Source organism: Manis pentadactyla, chromosome 2 (assembly GCF_030020395.1).
Source record: "Manis pentadactyla isolate mManPen7 chromosome 2, mManPen7.hap1, whole genome shotgun sequence".
In the NCBI taxonomy this organism is placed as follows: domain Eukaryota; kingdom Metazoa; phylum Chordata; class Mammalia; order Pholidota; family Manidae; genus Manis; species Manis pentadactyla.
The window spans coordinates 128,160,171-128,179,978 of NC_080020.1; the positions used below are offsets into that span (position 1 = coordinate 128,160,171).

The 19,808-nt window shown below is 42.3% G+C and overlaps 1 long non-coding RNA gene across 1 annotated transcript; it reads right to left on the minus strand.

Annotated features, from left to right (window-relative positions):
- Nucleotides 1–601: 601 nt before the first annotated feature.
- On the minus strand, nt 602–19,435 carry LOC130682709 (uncharacterized). The gene is made up of 3 exons (XR_008996001.1): nt 19,380–19,435; nt 14,093–14,262; nt 602–703 (listed from the first exon to the last, which is right to left on the minus strand). It is a non-coding gene; the product is annotated as an uncharacterized LOC130682709 (long non-coding RNA).
- Nucleotides 19,436–19,808: the final 373 nt, after the last annotated feature.

Here is a 19,808-nt window from a genome sequence, read left to right on the forward strand (position 1 = left end):
TGTTTTTTCCCTTACCAATCCTAATAATCTAAATGTAACCTCAAAAAGAACACAACATCTCAAATCTCCACTGCTGTTTCTCTGTGACATCCAGTTCTTTCTCCAGCTGAGAAGTTCATCATACCCCAATTTAGTAGCTATTCTTTTTCAAGTTGCAGTAAACATCATAACAGTTACAAACACACAGTGCAGGTAGTGAGAACATGACTGCCAAAAATATCACAAGCACCCCACGGGCAAACTTCCTCTCTCTGACTTCCTGCAGTACTTCAGGGATGTTGCACGTTGCCTTCCACATGACAAGGCCCACTGCAGCCTTTTACGGGGTAATATCCCTTTTGTTTTCCTGCTCAAACTGCTGTGTTGCTGAGGCTGGGAGCCAGTGACCTAGGCCAGCAACAAGCGCTTGGGGTGCAGAGATGACTGTCCATCAAGAGGAGAGAAGATGTCATTTGTAAAGGAATTCTGTTCCATTAAGTGTCTTGCTCAGCAAGATGTCTTGAGTATCCAATTCACCACACAGAGATCGATTGTTACAATAGTTTATTGAACAACATTAACAGCTTTGGAAGGGAGGAGAAAATATGCTTTCTCCCTCCCAGCTATCTGGCAGCAAACATTCTGACTTCTGGTTGAAGAGGATGGGGTGCTGTTCAGGGATTATCTTCCATGCCCTGCATGTGCACAGAGTCCCCAGCTGGAGCTGGAAGATAGAAAAGGGATTTATTAGCAACAAAGTAAAATATTTAAACGTTTTAGATTTTAAGTTATTCCACTTACTTGAAGCTCTTTAATAAGAAGTAAAATATGTCAACTATTTTTAAAAGCTCTCTTCATATGTATCTCAAGAAATAAGTATATCCAAAGACAAATTTGTCTTCCCATATTTTAAAAGATCGGATTTCTGCTCTTAATTTTAAATTCTCGGAAGATAGGGCCTAAGCCTAATTGATCTGCGTGGTCCCCAGGGTCCTGGCAAAACCATTTGCTCACAGTTGGTTCTGAATTAATCTTTCTTTTGTTCTTTTCTGAAAAACATAAACTTCTTTTTTCCTTCCCATTTTGTTCCCATTTCCTCTTCCTTCCATCCCATAGATCTCTCTCCTATCCACTTTCTTTCTTCTTCTCCACTCACATCAACCCATCTCTTCCCTTTTCCTTCCAATTTCTATTTCACAAGGTGTCTGCTTTCTAGAATTAACTCAGGCTTTCAGAATGCATCTTGCTAGTTATGACAGGACTAGCAAGTACTTATCAAATAAATGGACTAACCAATGAAATCCCTTTTCATTCAGATAACCTGAGCCTGTTCCTGAAAATGAACAGAGAAGAGTGAGAGGTAAATTAAAGGGGAAATGGAATTCTGTTGGGAAGAGAAATTAAAGTCAGTTGGGCAAGCAGACTAGCCATTTCCCTCTCTCCTGCTCTTCTGGACTAATGGAGAGGAGAGGGGACCCATTATTGAACCAATGGACAGATCATGCCCAGCTGCAGGAGCTGAGCAAGCACAGAAGAAAAAGTGGCCAAATGAATAACAACAGAAAAAAGTACTCATATGAGAAGCAAAAGATACCGGCTCTCCAGGAAAAACTCATTCATACACTGGAACAAATCAGTGGACACCTAAGTAACAACAGAGAAAAAGTCTTCTGCATGCGTGCTGTGCCAGAGAGAGCACGAGCACCACCGTCAGACAGCAGACAAGGGGAGGGACTCGTGTGAGAGGCCCAGCGGAGAATAAAATCACTTCACACAGCCCAGAGGCCACCACCATGGGTGCCTCCTGTGCACCTCCAACTCTCAGAGCAAGTATCACACCATTCTGTGATAAGAAATGTGAACAGTTCACCAAGGACAAACAACTATTTCCCTTTCTTTTATTATCTCTTTTTAACTAGTTCAGTGTCATCATATGTCTCCACATCCTGGACAATCCCACGGTGCAGGACGTCAGGTATCAAGGTACCGAGGTTGATTTCTACCCATCCTTGAGTGTGTCTCAGCACCACACCCTGCCTTAGTCATAAGGCTCAGCAGAACCACACTCTCTGCAGAGGCTGACAGGAAAATTCACTACAGGAGGCTTGAATTTCCCTCTTACCAACTGTTAGAGTTATTGTGGTTCACCTGGCAGTAAGCTCATTCCCAACAGCCACACTTAAAATGAAGCCCATGAGGATGTGGGGAGGTTGAAGTTAAAAGGAAAGATGGAAAAAGAAAGAAGGGAAACAAAGATCACCTATTTCTGTATCTTCTTTTCTGAGTGAAGAAAATAAGGTTCTTTATTGAAATTCATTGACACAAATTTTTTTTCTTGGTAATATAAAAAATTGGTACCCATAAGTCATTATCTTTTGTCCTCCCTCCCTTCCTCCCTTCCTCCCTTCCTTCCTTCCTTCCTTCCTTCCTCCCTCCCTCCCTCCCTCCCTTCCTTCCTTCCTTCCTTCCCTCCTTCATTCCTTCCTTTTTACTCTTCTGCCATATTCAAAAGACTTTGGACCATGGGCTCCATGCAATTCCTCAGTTTTTTTTCTTCCAGAGAGAACATGAAATTGATTGCTGGAGTTTCTTTTTCTTTTTTTAAATTTCTTAACCTAACTCAAATCCTATCAGCTTCACAGGTTTTCAAATGATGACAATAACTTCCAACAAACAAACTTTCATATAAGAAATGTACTTTTATCCATGACAGTTGTACCGTACCCTAGGCTAGACTCTTTCCTGCCCTTCTGTTTCCTAAAGAATTTGAAGTAAATCCTAAGAGAGTCAAGTATTCTCCAGAGGAACCCTACTCTGTTGTTGGTGGTAAACTCCTACTTTGTAAAACCCAGGTTTCCAAACCTAAACAAAAGATATTAATCCCAGAATACTGTGGCTTTATTTTAAATAATCCCACTTAAAGCCATATAACCCATTCGTGGATCATTTTCCCTTCTCAAAATATCAAAGTATCTTATAGAGATGTATGATTAAGCCTCCTAAATCTTCTTTTTGAAGGTGAAAAAAACTCACGCATACTTACAGAAGGACAAGATTTTGTTTTTCTCTGCTCTTATTCTTTTTTCTTTCCAGTGGTAAAAAGCAGCGGTGACAAGTACATGCACTGGAAAGAGGTAGTAGACAGGACCACTCTTTTCTCTTACTAGGAAGGAAGCCAGGCTGGCCCATACCTTCTCTGTGCATGGAGAATGATGCAGACATTTCCCAAGAAAATCTCTCTAATAGGCAGTGGGAGTTCCAGAGTCACTGGACTCCTACACTGAAGCTCAGCCCACCGAGTCCTGCAGGGCTCTCTTCTGTCTTTAATTGTATCGGTCTCATTTTGCTATTCAGGGACTTTCTTGCCATCATGATTGTTGCAGATTCTATATTTTTTTGTAACAGTTAAGTTCAAAGGCTTCCGATGTCCTTCAACTAAAGGCACTCTGTCTATGATAGGGAGTGAATCTTAGAGGAAAGAGATCAATCCTCCTCTTCTACTTCATCTCTTTTTCCTCTATCCCCGGTCCTAAAATAATCCAATTTATTCTTTCAATGTTTAAATGTCATAAAAAAAATGCTCTAGTGGAAGGAGTGGGAAATAGGAAGTTGCTGCTCAACAGGTACAAAGTTTCAGTTATGCAGGATGCAGCTCTACAGATCTGCTTCACAACATTGTGCTTATAAACAAGAATACTGTACACCTAAAAAATTGCTAAGAGGGTAGATCTCATGTTATCAACTCTTCAATAAAAAAAAGAATGGAAAAAGAGAGATTAATATGAAATAACAACAAAAAGAGTTTCAAACAGCAACAACAAAAAATCCTGTAAGAGGAGTTAGTATGTTTAATGCTTGGAAATCCTGGATAAAGTTTCGAAGAGAAACAAAAAGAGAGATGCAAGCACATGCCATAAATTGTTTCAATGTCCACGCTGAGAGATTATGAGCAGGCAGAAAACAAAAAGACCTTATAAAGGATTTAAGAGATAAACTGTACCCCTATCTATAGTGTCATTACAAAGGGTTCTTTAAATATTTCAGATGGGAATGAAATGAATTATGGCTGATGAGGGGGCAGGGGGATGAAAGGGACGATGTTGGGTAAATGAAAAATGGCCAATTTCCTTGTCAGCCATGCATACCTGCCTCACCTCTTCAATGAGTTTTTTCTTTTTATTGAAGACTTAGAAGTTAATCACCCTTTGCATAATTTGCTGCTCCCCTCAATGTAACCTAGTTCAGAATTGCTTGTGTTTTGTCCACCCCCACATTCCATGCATTGTATTTTTAAAGGTAAGAAAATGGGATTCTCATATCATTCATTAAAAACATTTCATCTTTTGAAGTTTATAAAATGTACTCACTACTCATCATTCATTGATTCAACCATTAGAAAGGCTTTTACTCAGGGCCAGATATGTGCCAGGCACTGTGCTGTGAGCTGGATTTCCTCAACACTGATGAATTATGTTGTAAGCAGAGTCCTTTTTAGGGAGACGTTCATACAGTAAAACCCACACTAGAAATAAGGTGTATGAGACACCAGGGCTTGTGACTTCGTTCAGACAGCAGTGTTGTTAGTAACTAACATTTCATGAAACTATCTGGCCAGCCTGCGTTAGATCACTTAATCTTCACAACCACTTTGGGAAAAATGAGCATCTGTTATCCTACGATACAGAAGAGGAAAGTGAGGCACTGAGTGGCTAAATAATTTAAGTAAGACCACAGAGGAGGCTCACCCACTGTGCTTTCCCACCTCTTGGTGGAAAACAGTGGAGAAAGGCTGGATCTTAGATGTTCACAGTCTTCTGCCATCCATTTAAAATACTCAGATCATTTAAAATTTTTGGTTTTAAAATGTATAAATGGCCATGCTGCTCTTCGGCACTACGCTTTTCAGGGGTTGTTGTTTTGTTTTGTTTTGTCTTGTATGTATTTCTTTAATTTGGAAAAGGAAAAGTCATTTAAAATGTATGAAATCCTATTTTTAAAACAAAGACGTGAACAATAGAATGTATGGTGTAGAAAACGCACTGGACCCAAACATGTGCAGAGAGTCCTCCGGGGTCATGCCCTGCATGTTATTCCAGGGGTCAGCAAGGGTTTCCTCTCAGCAAAGAGCCAGTGAGGACCATTCGGGGTTTTCCAGGTTATAAGGTCTCTGTTGAAACTACTTGTTGTGTCATTGCAGCTCCAAAGCAGACAATAGTAAAGGAATGAACGAGCACATTCATGTTCCAGTAACTTTATTCATAAAACAGCCCCAGGCCTGATTTAATCTATTCTCTTCTACCAGTGGCTGCTCTCCCTACAGGATCTCCTTTAGGGCCAAAGTTCTTAACCTGGGGTCCTTAGGTTTCAGGCTTCCAAACTCCCTGAAATCCTTTACAAAATGTTGTTTGCATGTCTTTTGTTTGCATAGAGATTTTTCAGGGGGTGGGGTCCATAGTTCTTCAGACTCTCAAAGGTTCTATGACTCAGAAAAGATTAGACCTGAAATCCTCAGGCCCAGCACTCACTGCCACCCTCAGAGCCAGCAACATGGCCCACAAGGGCCCTCAGCCCCCAATGCCTTTTCCCCTATGACTTACGAGCGTAACTCACCCTGTTACTTAGGTCCCAAAGACATCTTGAACAACTTTCAGAGCTCTGAGCCATTGCAAATGCTTCTCTGTCTGTTTGGTGTGGACTTTTGATTTCATGTGCTTCACTCCATGAACCTCTATTTATGGAGTTACTTGCAGCCAGGCTGTGTGTCTTGGGAATAGAGACACAGATCATATGGTTGTGGGTTAGTCAGACAGGCAAACACACAGTTACCAGTTCAGTGCTGCAGGAAGAGTCACAGGTGCCGTCAGACCCTCAGCAGGTGTGCCTGACCCAGATTTGGGGACATCAGGCAATGTTTCCAGAGGACATCTGGAAACCAATCTGTTGGTTAAGCAGGGGCCTGAAGAATACATAGGAACCTAAATCTGGAACCAGAAGTTTATTGAACAAAGAGAAAGAGGGTGGGTCAAAGAGAAGATACAGGCAAATGTCTGTAGACAGAACACAGGGGAGTTTGTCAGAACAGAGCACAGGCTGGGAAGGGCAGAAGATTAGACTGGAGAGGTGAGAGAGGCTGGATCACAACGGCTCTTGTATACAGGTTGTTTGTACTGCATTATAAAGACAAGGAGAAGTCCTGTGCGCTCAGCTCACCAGCAGCTTTGGCATAACTGGGAGCTGGTTAGAAATGGAATCATGGGCCCCACCCAGATCGACTGAATCATAATCTACATTTTAACACAGCCCTGGGCCATTCATATCCACACAGACATTTTAGAAGCATTTCTTTATCCTGGGTAAATCCCTGACAAGTTGCTACCCACCCAGGTTTCCCAAAAGGCCCTTGGGTAACAATCCCTCAGTGTATTTGTTAAGTAGTCCTCACTTCCGTTGGAATTATGACCTGATAAACCACTGTAAGTTGAAAATACCAGTAAGTAAAAAATTCATTTCATATACCCAACCTGCTGAACATTATAGCTCAGCCTAGCCTACCTTAAATATGTTTAGAACACCTTCATTAGTCTACAGGTGGGCAAAACCATCTCACACAAAACCTGTTTTATAATAAAGTGCTGACTATCTTATGTAACGTATTGAATACTGGACTGAAAGTGAAAAACAGAATGGCTCTGTGGGTACAGAACGCTTGTCAGTGTGTTGCTGGTTGACCTGCGTGATCGCATGGCTGCCCAGGAGCTGAGCCCGCTGCCACTGCCCAGCACCACGAGAGAGCAGAGTGTAGGACCACGTCACTAGCCCAGAAAAGACCCAGATTCAAATTTTGAAGTACAGTTTCTACTGAATTCATATCGCTTTTGCACCACTGTGAAGCCAAAAAAATCACGAGCAGAACCATTCTAAGTTGGGGAGCATCTGTATACAGAGTCCCTGCCTCTTCCCTGGACCTGCTCATTCCGTCGATCTGGGTGGGAATCAAGGAATCTGCTTTTCCAGTAAGTTTTCAAGGATGACTCTTACTTTAAGAAGGTTTGGGAAAACACATGTCCTGATCCCCAGCTCAGCAAAATTCACCACCTCTGGGTTCCCATGACACTCTATCCTCACTTGGATCACAGCGCTAACAGGTTGTTCCATAAGTATTTTTATTTCATTTCTGTGTGCCTCAGTAGACTCTGAGCTCTTCCCATCTGATTTGCTTTAGTGTGGCCAGTGCCTGGCACAGTGCCTTAAACTCAAAACATGCCAAGTTCATACATGAGTAACAACTACGTCAACATGGCCCATTAGTGTGAGTCCCCTGAGCAGACCAAAGGTCACATGTGGCATTAAAACTAAAGTACTGCAGTCTTCATGAGCAATTGATCACCAGGACCTTGTTACGAAGACTCAAATCAAGGTCAGGAGAATGTTCCCGTTGCCAGTTCAAGCTGAAACTCTTCTTTGCCCTAAAAGTGGGTATTTAGTTTCCTCCTAACAGCTGAGGATTCCAGCCCCTGCCTGCTTCCCTCCAGACCCCTTCCCCTCCTTCAGCCATTGCACCCTAAAAATGCCAGCATCTCGCCAGCCTTGCCAGCTGACCTTCTGTGACAGCAAATTCCTCTAGCTGACCGCAAGCTGCATGAAGAACTTATTTCCTTTTATTTGTTCTAAATGTCCTTCTTAACCGGTTGGCCTCATTTAAGGAATAAGTTTTAAAGGAAAAATTAATTCAATAGTTGTAATGTTGTACATGGGGGTGAGTTCAGGGGATACAAGCATTTTTTTGAATCCCCTTTGGAATCTTTTCTTTCGTTTCAAATCATATATATTTTATATGTATTTTTAATATATTTTTTCCTGGATTTACAAATAATACACATCCACTTTGCAAAGTTTGGGGAAAATATGAAAAATGTAAAGAATAAAAATCCTATCAGCTAGAATGTTATGGTTGTAGTATCTGTTAATAGGATTTAGTTTTAAATAGTCACCTTAGCTTTTTCCCAGATGTAACTGATTTTGTCATCTAAGCTTCCTAGAATCAAACACAGATCTGTGCAATGTTTTTGACACCTGAAATATTAGTGCCTCCCAGGCGGAAAAGCGATGCAAAGGACACATGGAACCAAGTCTACCTGGGCTCCAAGGGAAGGGAAAAGAAGAGTACTAAACTCCCATAAGGGGTCTGACTTTGACAATGAGACTGCTAGGAGGACTTTTCACTCCACCTCTGAGGCTAAGAAAGAAGTACAAACACCACTTGAACAGTGTGAAAAATCCAGCTCCCTTCCCAAATGTGTTTGTCCTTGAAAAAAATCTGTAAGTACTCCTTTGGAGCTTTTCCAATCATTTCCCTCACTAACCAGCTCCAACACCCACTTTCTCAGGTCTCTGAAAGATAGGGGGTCAGACTAGGGATTGCACATTCACTATGTCAGGGAAGAAAGCTCATAAGGAGATGAGTCACCTTAATTAGTGCATGGGAGAGCTGCTTTTTTATTGGAAAGCTGGGATCCCTTCCCTAAAGGCTCCTAGGGGAAAGCTAAGAAGGGCCTTCTCGAAATTGGGTTTTTTTTTTTACAGGCTTCTTCCTTTTTCTTAAATGAGTGTGACTTTATTGTTTTCATTTTCAAAGGCATACACTCATGAAAAAACATTTAAATGATGAACAATACAAAGATGAAAATATAAAATCATCTAATGCCCAACACTTAGGCTCTGCTCCCCTGTCTGAGTTTATATTAAATGTTCTGTGCCAAGGTTCACTCCACCCAGTTGCAGATGTAGCCTATGTTCATGGAGGTTCTTGCAGGACTTGGCTCAGACCCACAGTTCATTGATAAGCCCTGGAAAATGAGAAAGCCTGACATATCCTTTGCTTACTGCTAAATTCTATAGGGATAAGGTGGGGCCTTGACTCATGTTACTTTTCCCTTATCTTTTCCTTGGTCTACTTCTCTCCAAACTGGGGAGACTTGATGAGCAGTCTTAGAGGCTGAGCAGAACCATGGCAGAATCTTCTGTTCCTCTTCTTGGTACCCAATTCCATTTTGAAGGTAATGGCATAAGGCTATATATATCTCTTCCCTTGTTTGGCTTTGCTGGTAAATTTTTTTCCTAGTTTTATTCATTACTTGAGAAAATAGGTAAGAAAAAGATTCTATGCTTTGAATTCACTACTTCATTTTCCTGATATCAGGTTTTTAAGTTACCATTGGACTGGTGCTACTACTTTGCAATTGCCAGCAGAGAATTCTCTTCTTTGATCTCTGTCATCATCAGCTGTGATCTCCCAATGAGCACAGAGATAGTTTGAAAGAATGGAATGAAATTCCAGGAAGGGTCTTCCAGAATAGGGAGAAAGTTTAGGCAGCTGTATCTTTTAAGGAAAATTGGCAGTCTTAATTCACACTGAATCTAGTCATATTTAATTGTTGACTATATTAAATAAGCACTTTCTTCATCTATTGTAATAATACATAGCTTGTCTTACTGTTGTTATATCAAACTCTCTCTAAGATGTAAAAATTTTTTTCTCATGTGGATTGGAGCAATAATCAGATATAGAAAGTTATATGAATGGCTTAGTCTTCAAAAAAGATAAAAATATTTCTTGATAATTTTCACCTATCTCAAGTGTAGAAGGAGAAATAGAATAAATTTATGATTCAGAGGTCTCAGTGAGAATATCCAAAGGCAGCACTACATGACATTGGTGTTAAGTGGTCTCTCTGATGCCCTCCAAAATAGAACCATTCTAGACATTTCTCTGATATCAGCTCAGTAATTCTGTAAACAATCCCTTATTTAGCAGCTACTATATAACCAGTTCTATGCCAGGCACTGGAAATGCAAAAATGAAAAAGGCATGGCCTCTTCTTTTACAATATAGTAGTCTACTTGGGGGTGGAGGCAAATATATAGCTAATCTCTGTTCACTGCAATTCCGTAATAGAGGCATGAACAGGTGCTGAGGGAAATAGAAGGCTATGGATAAGTATGCATTTCCTCACTTAAAATCTTATTCAGGGAAGGTATGGTTTGAACTGGTATTAAAGTGCCAGACAGAGAAGGAGGTGGACAATCAAGGCAAAGAACCCAGCAAGTTTAAAGTTATGTAGGTGTAAAAGGGCCAGCTCAGTCCAGAAACATGAGATGCTCCATGTGACTGTATCCTAACGTGCATGTGTGATTGGGGGCAGGGGTAGGAAGACAAATTAGAATAAACCTGGAAACAGACTGTGAAGGGTTTTGCTCACCATCCTAGATAATCTGGGAGTCATCCTATCAAAGAGGAGAGGAGCTGATGGAATTATATCTTCTTTTAGGACATTAATTTTTGTAACAGTGATGGAACTAGGGTGGGAAGAGATTTGTAGCTAAAGGATTAATAGTGAGGCTCTTGCAATTTTCCTGGCAACAAAAGATACAAATTTGAGCTAAGATAATTGCAGTGGGGAGTGAAGGATAAGGGGCAGAATCAGGAGATACGGCAATCACAGGATTTGGGATTGATGAATGCCTCCAATGGGAACAAGGTTGAATAAAGGAAGATTTCAGATTTTTTTTCCTTGAAACACAGTATGGGTGGTGGCCATGCTGAAGGAAAACTGAAGAAGGAATGTATATGCCAGGGAGAAGGAGGTTATAGAGAAAAGATAGAAAGCTCAGGTTGGCAAAATGTCATTAAGTTGGGGGTACCTGTTTAACTATTAGTAGTTGGTCCAGGGCTAAGGATAGATACAGTCTAGAGATACGAATTAAGGAGTCCTCATCAACACACAGGCAATAGTTGAAGAGCTTTGGGTAACATTACTCAATTCATTTCACAACATTTTATCTATTTGCTACATGCAAGGTGATGGGCTAGCAAGAGCATAAAAAAAGAAGGAAGAGATTATAAGGGTAGAATTTCAGAAAGTGTTAGTATTTAAGGCACTGGATATTATGCTTCAAGGAATAAAGGAATTAGCTAGGGAGCTGGCTAAGAATTGAGATTCTCAGGCCTCACCTTCATGATCTTGGCATTATTAACTAGCACCCAAGAAACAAGATCTCAAAGGGTTACCAAAGGAGATGGGGTCAGTAAAAGAGATTGGGAACAGATAGAGGGAGGAGGAAGGCCAAATTGTGAGGTCCCTTTAAGATCTAGCCTTGATCCATAAGCTACTCAGTTGACTATGAGACTTAAAAATATATGGGAGTATTCACAGAATTCATTCCAGAACTCCCTGTCCATTCCTTTTGACCCAGTTGAATCTCAGTTTTTCCCTATGGCCAGAATCTTATTCACATTCTCATTCTGCTTAGCTGCTCCTTCTAGGCACTCTGACTGGGCACCTTCCTGTGTCCTGACACTTAGACTGACTGCTAGTCTGAACAATGCCTATTCCCTTTGACCAGCAAGTTATCAATTGCTAGGCCCCTTTTACCATAGCCCCAAGACCACCCTGTGAGTTGTTCATCAAGGTAACTATCAGAACCAGATATAGGAGGAGAAAAAAAAACAATCATGAAAGGGACCTAAGAAGTTACTTATCCAAATTTCATACCCAACGCAGGATTCTCTCTGACAATATCCTTGACCAGTGGTCATCTGGCATCTCTGTCCCTACATTCATTGGAACCAAGACAATGTGTTCTAAATGTTGAATAAGCTCCTATAACTCCAGGGGGAAAATCCTGGGGCAAAATACCTTTGAAACCGAAATCAGTCAAAGGGAGAAATAAAGTGGGAGAAACCTGATTATTTCTTACAAGCAGTCATCCAGCATATCTCTCTTGGTCCCTCTACTGAAGAAGAGAGCTCCACCCACATCTCTGGTCCAGATAAACCCTTGCTCGCCCTTGTCATTACCTATTGATATGAAGGTGGGCTACTTCTCTTCACCCCTTGGAAACACCTATTGATATGGAGATGGACTAAGGCCAGGCAAGAGATTCTGGAAATATTGCAATTTTACCCAGAGCCCACCCTTCCAGAAATCTCGAGTTACAATCTACTTGTTCCCCATCTTCTGCAATGGCCCCTGGGCAAAGAAAACTGGAGCATTGTAACCAGAATAATAACATACAATAGCAGCAGCAATAAAATCATGATAATCCTCAAGCTAGAGGATTCAGCTAGGTTCAAAGTCCTATGCAGATTAAGTCCACAGCTCGCCCATTCCACAGGCAGTCAGTAGCTGAACAGGTATGGAGTTCAGAGCAATCATCACATGGCAACTGCAGCCAGGGGGCAAATCCAGGCCATAAGAACTGTAGGAGAAAATAACCTTAAGGGCAATAAGAAGCATGTTTTAATGAGACTAGCATAGGCAAATCTTGTCCATCAGGTAGGTTGCATGCAGGAGAGTGGTCCTGTGATAGGGTAGTGACAGGAATGCAATCTCATCCTGGTCTAGTATACCAGACTTTCACCCCCTCCCTGTAGGAGTTACAAATGGGTCAGATATACGGCTACAGGAGGTACATGCACTGGCCATAAAGATAAAACAAAAACTTCCCTGTGAGATGCTCTTCCCGGATGTTTTGGGTACACCACCATGATCTTTGGGGACCATTCTGCTGTTACTCCAGGAATACACAGTAGGCCAGCTTCCAGGCCTTTTCCCCAAGGTGCCAGAAGGACCAGCCATCACTGGTCCGTGTGTCGAAATGTCCAAGGCTACATCCACTCAACAGTATCTCTAGGGTTTAACGCATTAGGGGCTGGCAGCAGGATGTTGCTCTGTTGAACGTATCCTGGCTTCAGTAACTCCTCTTTGGTTTGCACAGACAGTTGTATAGGAGAGGCAGCAATGTGTGTTAGCATATCCACAAGGCTCAAGGATCCTTTTCAGGGCTTCTCATTCAAATGCCATAGCACTGTCAAAAAATGAACCGACAAGCCCTGTAGACATTGGTGTCCGGCTTCAGGCCAGATTTCAACAAACCAGTGTACCTCTCTATCATGTCTGCCCCAGTAGGCTTATATGGTACATGAAACTTCCCCTTTATTCCTAATTGCTGCACCATTCTTGTAACGCATATCCAGTAAAATGGGTGCCTTGATGGCTCTCAATCACCTGCAGCCAGCCATAGGCTGCCAAGAGATGCTGTAGGCCCCTTTTGGTGGTTTGCTCATCTGCATGACATACAGGAAAAGTCCAGTAGCCATGTCCACACAAGTCATGGCAAACTGATTTCCTTCTGATATGGGCAGAGGCCCAATGTAGTCTATCTGCCACCCAACAAGGGGTATCAGCCCCTTTACTATTGTCCCATGTTGCTGCAGGACTTAGTGTAAGTCCCTTTTAAAGCACACAAGGCACTCTTTCTGGGCTCTGCTGACTTCTTCAAAGGTCAACAGCAAGCCTCACTGGTAGAATACAGCACACATTGTCTTTTCTCCCCAAGCAACAAACACTAATACAACCATTGAGCTACATCAGAGGCAGGCTCTCCTTCTAGCCAACACACCTGGGCCAGTGTGCCTGCTTCATCATTCCCTGGGGATGCCAAAGGCAAGTAGCCAGTCACATGATACATGGTAACAGTCTTAGTCTGACCAGAGGCCATAGGTCTTGCCACAAATCTTGCCCTCAAAGGGGCCAGTGACCAACCATCTAGTTGGCATGGTACCATGTCGGTAGTCACACGGTCAATCCCCAATAGACGGCCCAGCTGTCAGTGCAGACAACTATAGGGGAGAGCTCCTGGGTGATCACAAGCCATACCGCCCGCAACTCAGCCCATTGGCTGCTCTTCCCCTCTCCATCCTCCATGCATATTGTCCCAGTCTTAGGATGGAAAGCCACAGCCCTCCACTTCAGGGGCTACCCATGACTGGAGCCATCTGTATACTAGGCATCTACAGGTATAGGGACTTTTCCCTTCTATAAGGACTGTTCACTACCAATGACTCAAAAGCAAGTTCTTCCTGCTTTCCACTGGTATACATCACTGGCTCCAATAAGCATTGAAATTCTCCACTTAAGGGGCTAGTGGAGAGGGCACTACACTGCTGTAAATATGTGCTCCATTTGGTCAGTGTAGGCATCTGTGCCAGGCCACTCCGTGGCCTTTTGGTCCAGTCTTGCACCCACCCCATGATGGGATAGGTGGCTATTACCTTTGTCAGAGCTGTTCCAGTAATGGGCTTCATAGCCAGCAAGGCATGGTTCATAGCAGCCAGTTGCTTCTCTATCCAGGTGTACCGGACCTCTGCTCCTTTCCATAGTTGTGACCAGAATCCAATAGGTTGGCGTGTCCGTTCAAGCCACTGCCAAAGACACCATCCATCTTCGGTTTCATGAACATCAAAAATAAATAAATTAAGGGCCTTCTTGAGTCCATTACACTCAAGACCTGTACGGCCTTGATTGCTCACTTAGCAGCAGTGAAAGCAGCTGCACATGCCTCATCCCAGTCCCACCTGATGCCCTTTTGTACCAACATGTATAAGGGCTTCAGAATTTGTGCCAAGTGCAGAATAAACACTCTCGTAGCCCAAAAGACCTCAAAACTCTTGTAAGACTGCCACAGTGGTAGGGGAAGGAAAAGCCTGGACCTTGTCTATAACTGCTTCAGGAATAACTTTAGTTTTACTCAACCAGACAATCCCAAGTCCCTGAACCTTGGTGCTGTTCACAGCCCATCCTTTCTCCTGTAGATGTTGCAGCAGTCTAGGAACTGCCCCTTCTAAATCTACAAGAGAATCAGACATGAGCATAAGATCATCAATGTAGTGATACAGCCACAGCATTTGCAGTTTCTTCCATGTGGCCAAGACCTGGGCTACAAGTCTGTGACAGACAGTGGGACTGTGGAGGTATCCCTGTGGAAGGACAGTGAATGTCCACTGCTGGCCTTCCCATGTGAAGGCAAACTGTTCCTGACTTTCCTGTGCTGTGTCAATAGAGAAGAAATCATTAGTAAAGTCCACAACATAATGATATGTCCCTAGTTCATGACTAAATGTGTCCATAAGGGCTGCTATAAAGGGGACAGCAACATGCAAGGGGGTGTGACTTTATTCAGTTTCCTGTAGTCCATGGTCATATGCCAGGAGCCATCTGGCTTTTTCACTGGCCACACTGGGGAATTAAAAGGACTGTGAGTGGGCTTTATGATGCCCACCTTCTCCGACTCCTGTAGAGTTTCTCCAGTTTCCTTGTGCCCCCCATGCAATTTATGATGCTTAGTATTTGTCACTCACTGTGGTACAGGCAGAACTATAGGTGGGTGCTTAGCATGTCACCTCGGAACTCCCTTTACCACATAGCTCAGTCTCAACTCACCTGCAGTGGTCTGTAACCATAGGCCCTACAGGCTATCCACTCCCAAAATATATTCAAGGATGGGAGAAATGTACACAGTATACTCCTTTGGGGATAAACGCCTTATCCCTAATTGGACCTGGTCTCTCTTCACTCTAATTGCCTTCCCCCCATATCCATCTATCACAGCAGGGGTCCCAGGAAAACACTCAGGGCTGCCATAAATCAGAGAACACTCAGCTCCTGTGTCCACCAGTGCCAGGACATGTTGTACATTTACAGGGGACCAATGAATTGCTATTTCTACATGTGGCCTCTGGTCCCCACCACATCCCCCAAGGTGGGGGCCTTAACCCTCCCCTCAGTCAAACCACGATGCCCAATTATCATCCTATTGGAGGTGAGGGCCCAGGCGGAGCCCGAATACTGTCCCCCAGAAAGTTTTGCAGGGACACAGGCGAGACATTGTGCTTTGACTCTGGCTTCCTTGTGCTGGACCTCAGCAGCTGCAGCGGCTGCTCTGGCTTTAATTGGTGCCACAGTTTTAACAAGATCCTATTGGGCTGCCCATCAAGTTTTTCTTTCACTACCCTGGCCTTTATCAAATCAACCCACACCTGGGTCCTCGAGACCCGCACAGGGCCCTTTGCACCTCTCCTGTCAGTCATAGCCTGTACTTCCTTCTGGGCTCTTACTGTTTCAACCTCCCCCAGATCTGCTAAAGTATGAGAAGCCTCACTATTCAACCTACCATAGCTACTCAATCAATACACTCTAATATTAACTTTTTCATCAACCAAATTTTGCCATCAACTAAAAGCCTCACACTATTTTTTATATCAACAGCTGTTGTGCTGGGTCTAACCCGTGATGGTCATTAGGATGATTCTCTCTTCTTCTGGGCATATGATAGGCTTGTGCTTCCCTCCCTGTCTAGAGTGAGTTGCGATCATGTGACTTTCTTGGCCAAGGGATGCGAGATGAGAGGTGATAATACTGGGAGCTTTAAGAGCTGATTAGAGATTTTCCTCAATCACTGTGAACAGCAATGTTCAGTGATAAATTCTCCATTAGCCTGGATCCCAGAGTCAGGAAAATGTAGAGCAAAACCCCCAGATGACCCACTGTTGATGTGTAAGATGAATGAGAAATATAACCTTGTTGTGAAGTCCCTGGAATATTGGGGGGATAATTTGTTACTGCTACATAATCGAGCATATCCTGACTGAAACAAATTCTTTCTATACATGACTCTATGTTTTAAATTTGAACAGAGAATTTCTCATTTATTCCCATTAAATTTCATCTTTTCTGTAGTGGTCAAGTCTTCAAGGCTTTCACAATGTCTGGGAATCTTGATCTAATCATGCCTTATAATGGATACTTTATCACTTTAAAACTCTGATACACATTTCTTTGACATTTTTTATCACAAATACTGATTTGAAAGAAGCTTCTTAGGACAGAGCCAAGTATATCAATGTATGCTCACTTGTATTTCCTGAGACTATCTAAAACAATCAAGCATTATTAGACCATCTCTAGATACTTGAGACAGCAGAGGGAAATTATGTTCCATTCTAGTTCTTTCCAAAAATCTTGGGTGGAGACAAATAACATTGGCCTATCATACCTTAATACAGTCCCTTCTGCTGTACTGCCTTTCAAAATTCAAATGTAGCAGGTACCCAAACATGCAGTCATCTTTGTGAGGAGAAGGAGGAGAGAATCATATAGAACCCTGTTTTTCTAATCTTCATCTCTATTAACTAAGCAAATCCTGGTACTTTTGTGGATGTGCAGCATAGTGTGATGGGCTCCAGAATCAAAGTCCCATAGCTGGAATTTTCTCTTTATTGCTTCCAATTTTTGTGAGTTGGGGCAAACTGCTCAATCTCTGATTCTTGGTTTTCCCATCTGTAAAGTGGGATACTAATAGGCTCTACTTCTTAGTGTTATTGTCAGATAAATTAGATAATCCAGGTAAATTGCATAGCATGAAGTAAGTGCTCAGAATAAAATAAGTGTTTTCAATACTATGTAAGATTTCCTCTTATACTGAAAGGCATAGAGATGAATAATTAATAAATTTATTTGTTGGTCAATAGTACATGAAAAAGGAGCACCCATTTCTTGCTAAAGTGTTATACAAGATAAGAGAAATCATGATGAGTTAAATATAGGCCAGATGTTGCCTAGTGGTTGAGGAATTTGGCTTCAACGTCCTTTAAAATGTGAGGTTTCAGGCCTTTGCAATTTCTCCCTGACAGATGGCATTGAGTCAACATGACTCAGGTTGCAAGGACTAGACACATTTTGATTACTTTCTGTCGTGTCATTTGGCAACCTTAATTGATAGGAAGTTAAAAGCAGAAAAAAAAAACAGAAAATAACACCATTTCTCTTAGTGCTCTCTCTCTAAGGCAAACAAGTTTTCCATGTAAGGACATGTTTAAGATTTCCAAAAAGAGAAGAGGAAAAAAAAAACAACTCAAAGTCGTTGATCCAAAATACTGTATGTTATTTTTAGAGTACCTTTTAAAGAAAACAAAATTTTAAAAATCTGCCAAAGGAGAGTAAGTCTATTATTTCTGATACTGATATTATTTGTGTTGTCAGCTTACTTGAATTTCCATAAAATACTTGTTAAAAAAATCTAAAATGACAGAGCATAATAACTGATTTTATTTTTATTTTGCAGACCTTATAATCAAAATAGAGGCTTCTTAAACATACATCAGGCCATCAGATTGAACTTTATACTGATTTTGGATAAGAAATATATTTCATATAACTTTCGTAACAATAGCAATGATACAGAGCCTGTTGTTACAATTCTTTAACCTGTGTGATATAGTACCTTAAAAAGGAATGTCATCTGACTTGGCCCTTCTCTTTCTCTCTCTCTTAAAAATAGGGTATCTGTCATTCATTTGAGTATGGGAATGCTAAAACAGCATATAATGAAGGCCTGAGTCTCCAGCCTCTTTCATCTGTGTGCTCATTTTTTGAAGTGCATTCCTTAGCAAAATCATGGTTAGCTCCACCCTTCCTAAAATAACACCATGGGACTTCAAGACCTACCTCTTTCCTCCCCCCACTGCCCTTAATTGCACATAAAACTGTTGTACCATCTGAGAACAGAGGGCTGTCAGGGCTGGCTACATAATTTACAGGGCCCAGTGCAAAATGAAAATGCATGACCTTTTGTTCAAGAAACAAGAAAAAAGGGCCACTAAAAGCACTAAAATAAAAGGCTTTTTCCTTGCTTCTGTGTTCTCTTTCCTGACCTGTCATGGTGGTGTTTATTTGCTACTTAATGTCATTTTAAGTAAGGAAAAAATAAAAATGTTTAAATATTTTTAAAGAAGAATAGAGTTTATCAAGGCCTGGGGGAGTGAGAATATGAGTTATTTCTTAATGGATACAGAGTTTCCAGTGTACCCATTAGGGGGATGAAAACATTTTGGAAATAGGAACTTCACTGCCCATCTTTGTACTGTGCAATGCCAGTTTTACACCAAAGTTTTAGAGTGCTTGACTCACACGCGGGATCACTGAAGTTGTTGTTTACATGTATCATGTATATTTCATTCTAGAAGAACAGTGGCAATGCTCCAGGAAACTCACAAACGGCTTTAATTTCCCGTCTAGCTGTGTGCACATTTTACCACCACTCTCTACCTTCGGCTTACTGAGGAGGGAGGGAGGGAGGAAGGAAGGAAGGAAGGAAGGAAGGAAGGAAGGGAGGAAGGGAGGAAGGGAGGAAGGGAGGAAGGGAGGAAGGGAGGAAGGGAGGAAGGGAGGGAGGGAGGGAGGGAGGGAGGGAGGGAGGGGGAGTGGGGAGGGGAGAGGGAGGGGGAGGGGAGGGGAGGGTAGGGTGAGGGAGGGAGGGAGGGAGGGTAAGGCGATCATGCGCCACACTGCCAGTCCCTTTCCTGCTACACCATCACTTTCAGGGGAAGTAGTTGCTGAATACAGGTAAGTAACATGAATCAGAAAGGATATCATAGGGTTCCTTGGCAGTTTGCTTTCTTTCTGTGTCCAAAGCAAGTTTTGATCTGCATAGAAGTGAGGCCATGTGCAGCTATCAAAACCCCCTTCACCCATTTTACTCAGTCACAGCTATAACACACTTACCTTCGACTCACTTTGAGTTGCACTAGCTCCCATGCATCCTGGCTCCTCCAGAACACTGTGCTCATGGGGCATTCTAAACATGATATGCAAATGAAGCAGGAAGGAATGGCTAAGCACATGCACATTGTACAGTTCTCTCCTGTCACATGCTCCATTGTCCTATCAGATTTCACTTACAAAACACAAGTTCAATGGTAAGATTATTAAAGAATTTCAAGACAGTGGCAGCAGAGAATCAAACCAAGCATGGGGCCCTTCTGAGTGTGCCACGCTGTGTAATGGCACAGGGCACATGCTCAAGAAGCTGGGCCTCCATGTTGGAGCTCACTGGCTGCTCATATATAACAGTGAGGCTGTAAACAGTGAGTAGGGAGTTTGGCAGATGTTCAGAAAGCTAAACATAGAATTAATGTATGTTCCAGCAGTTCC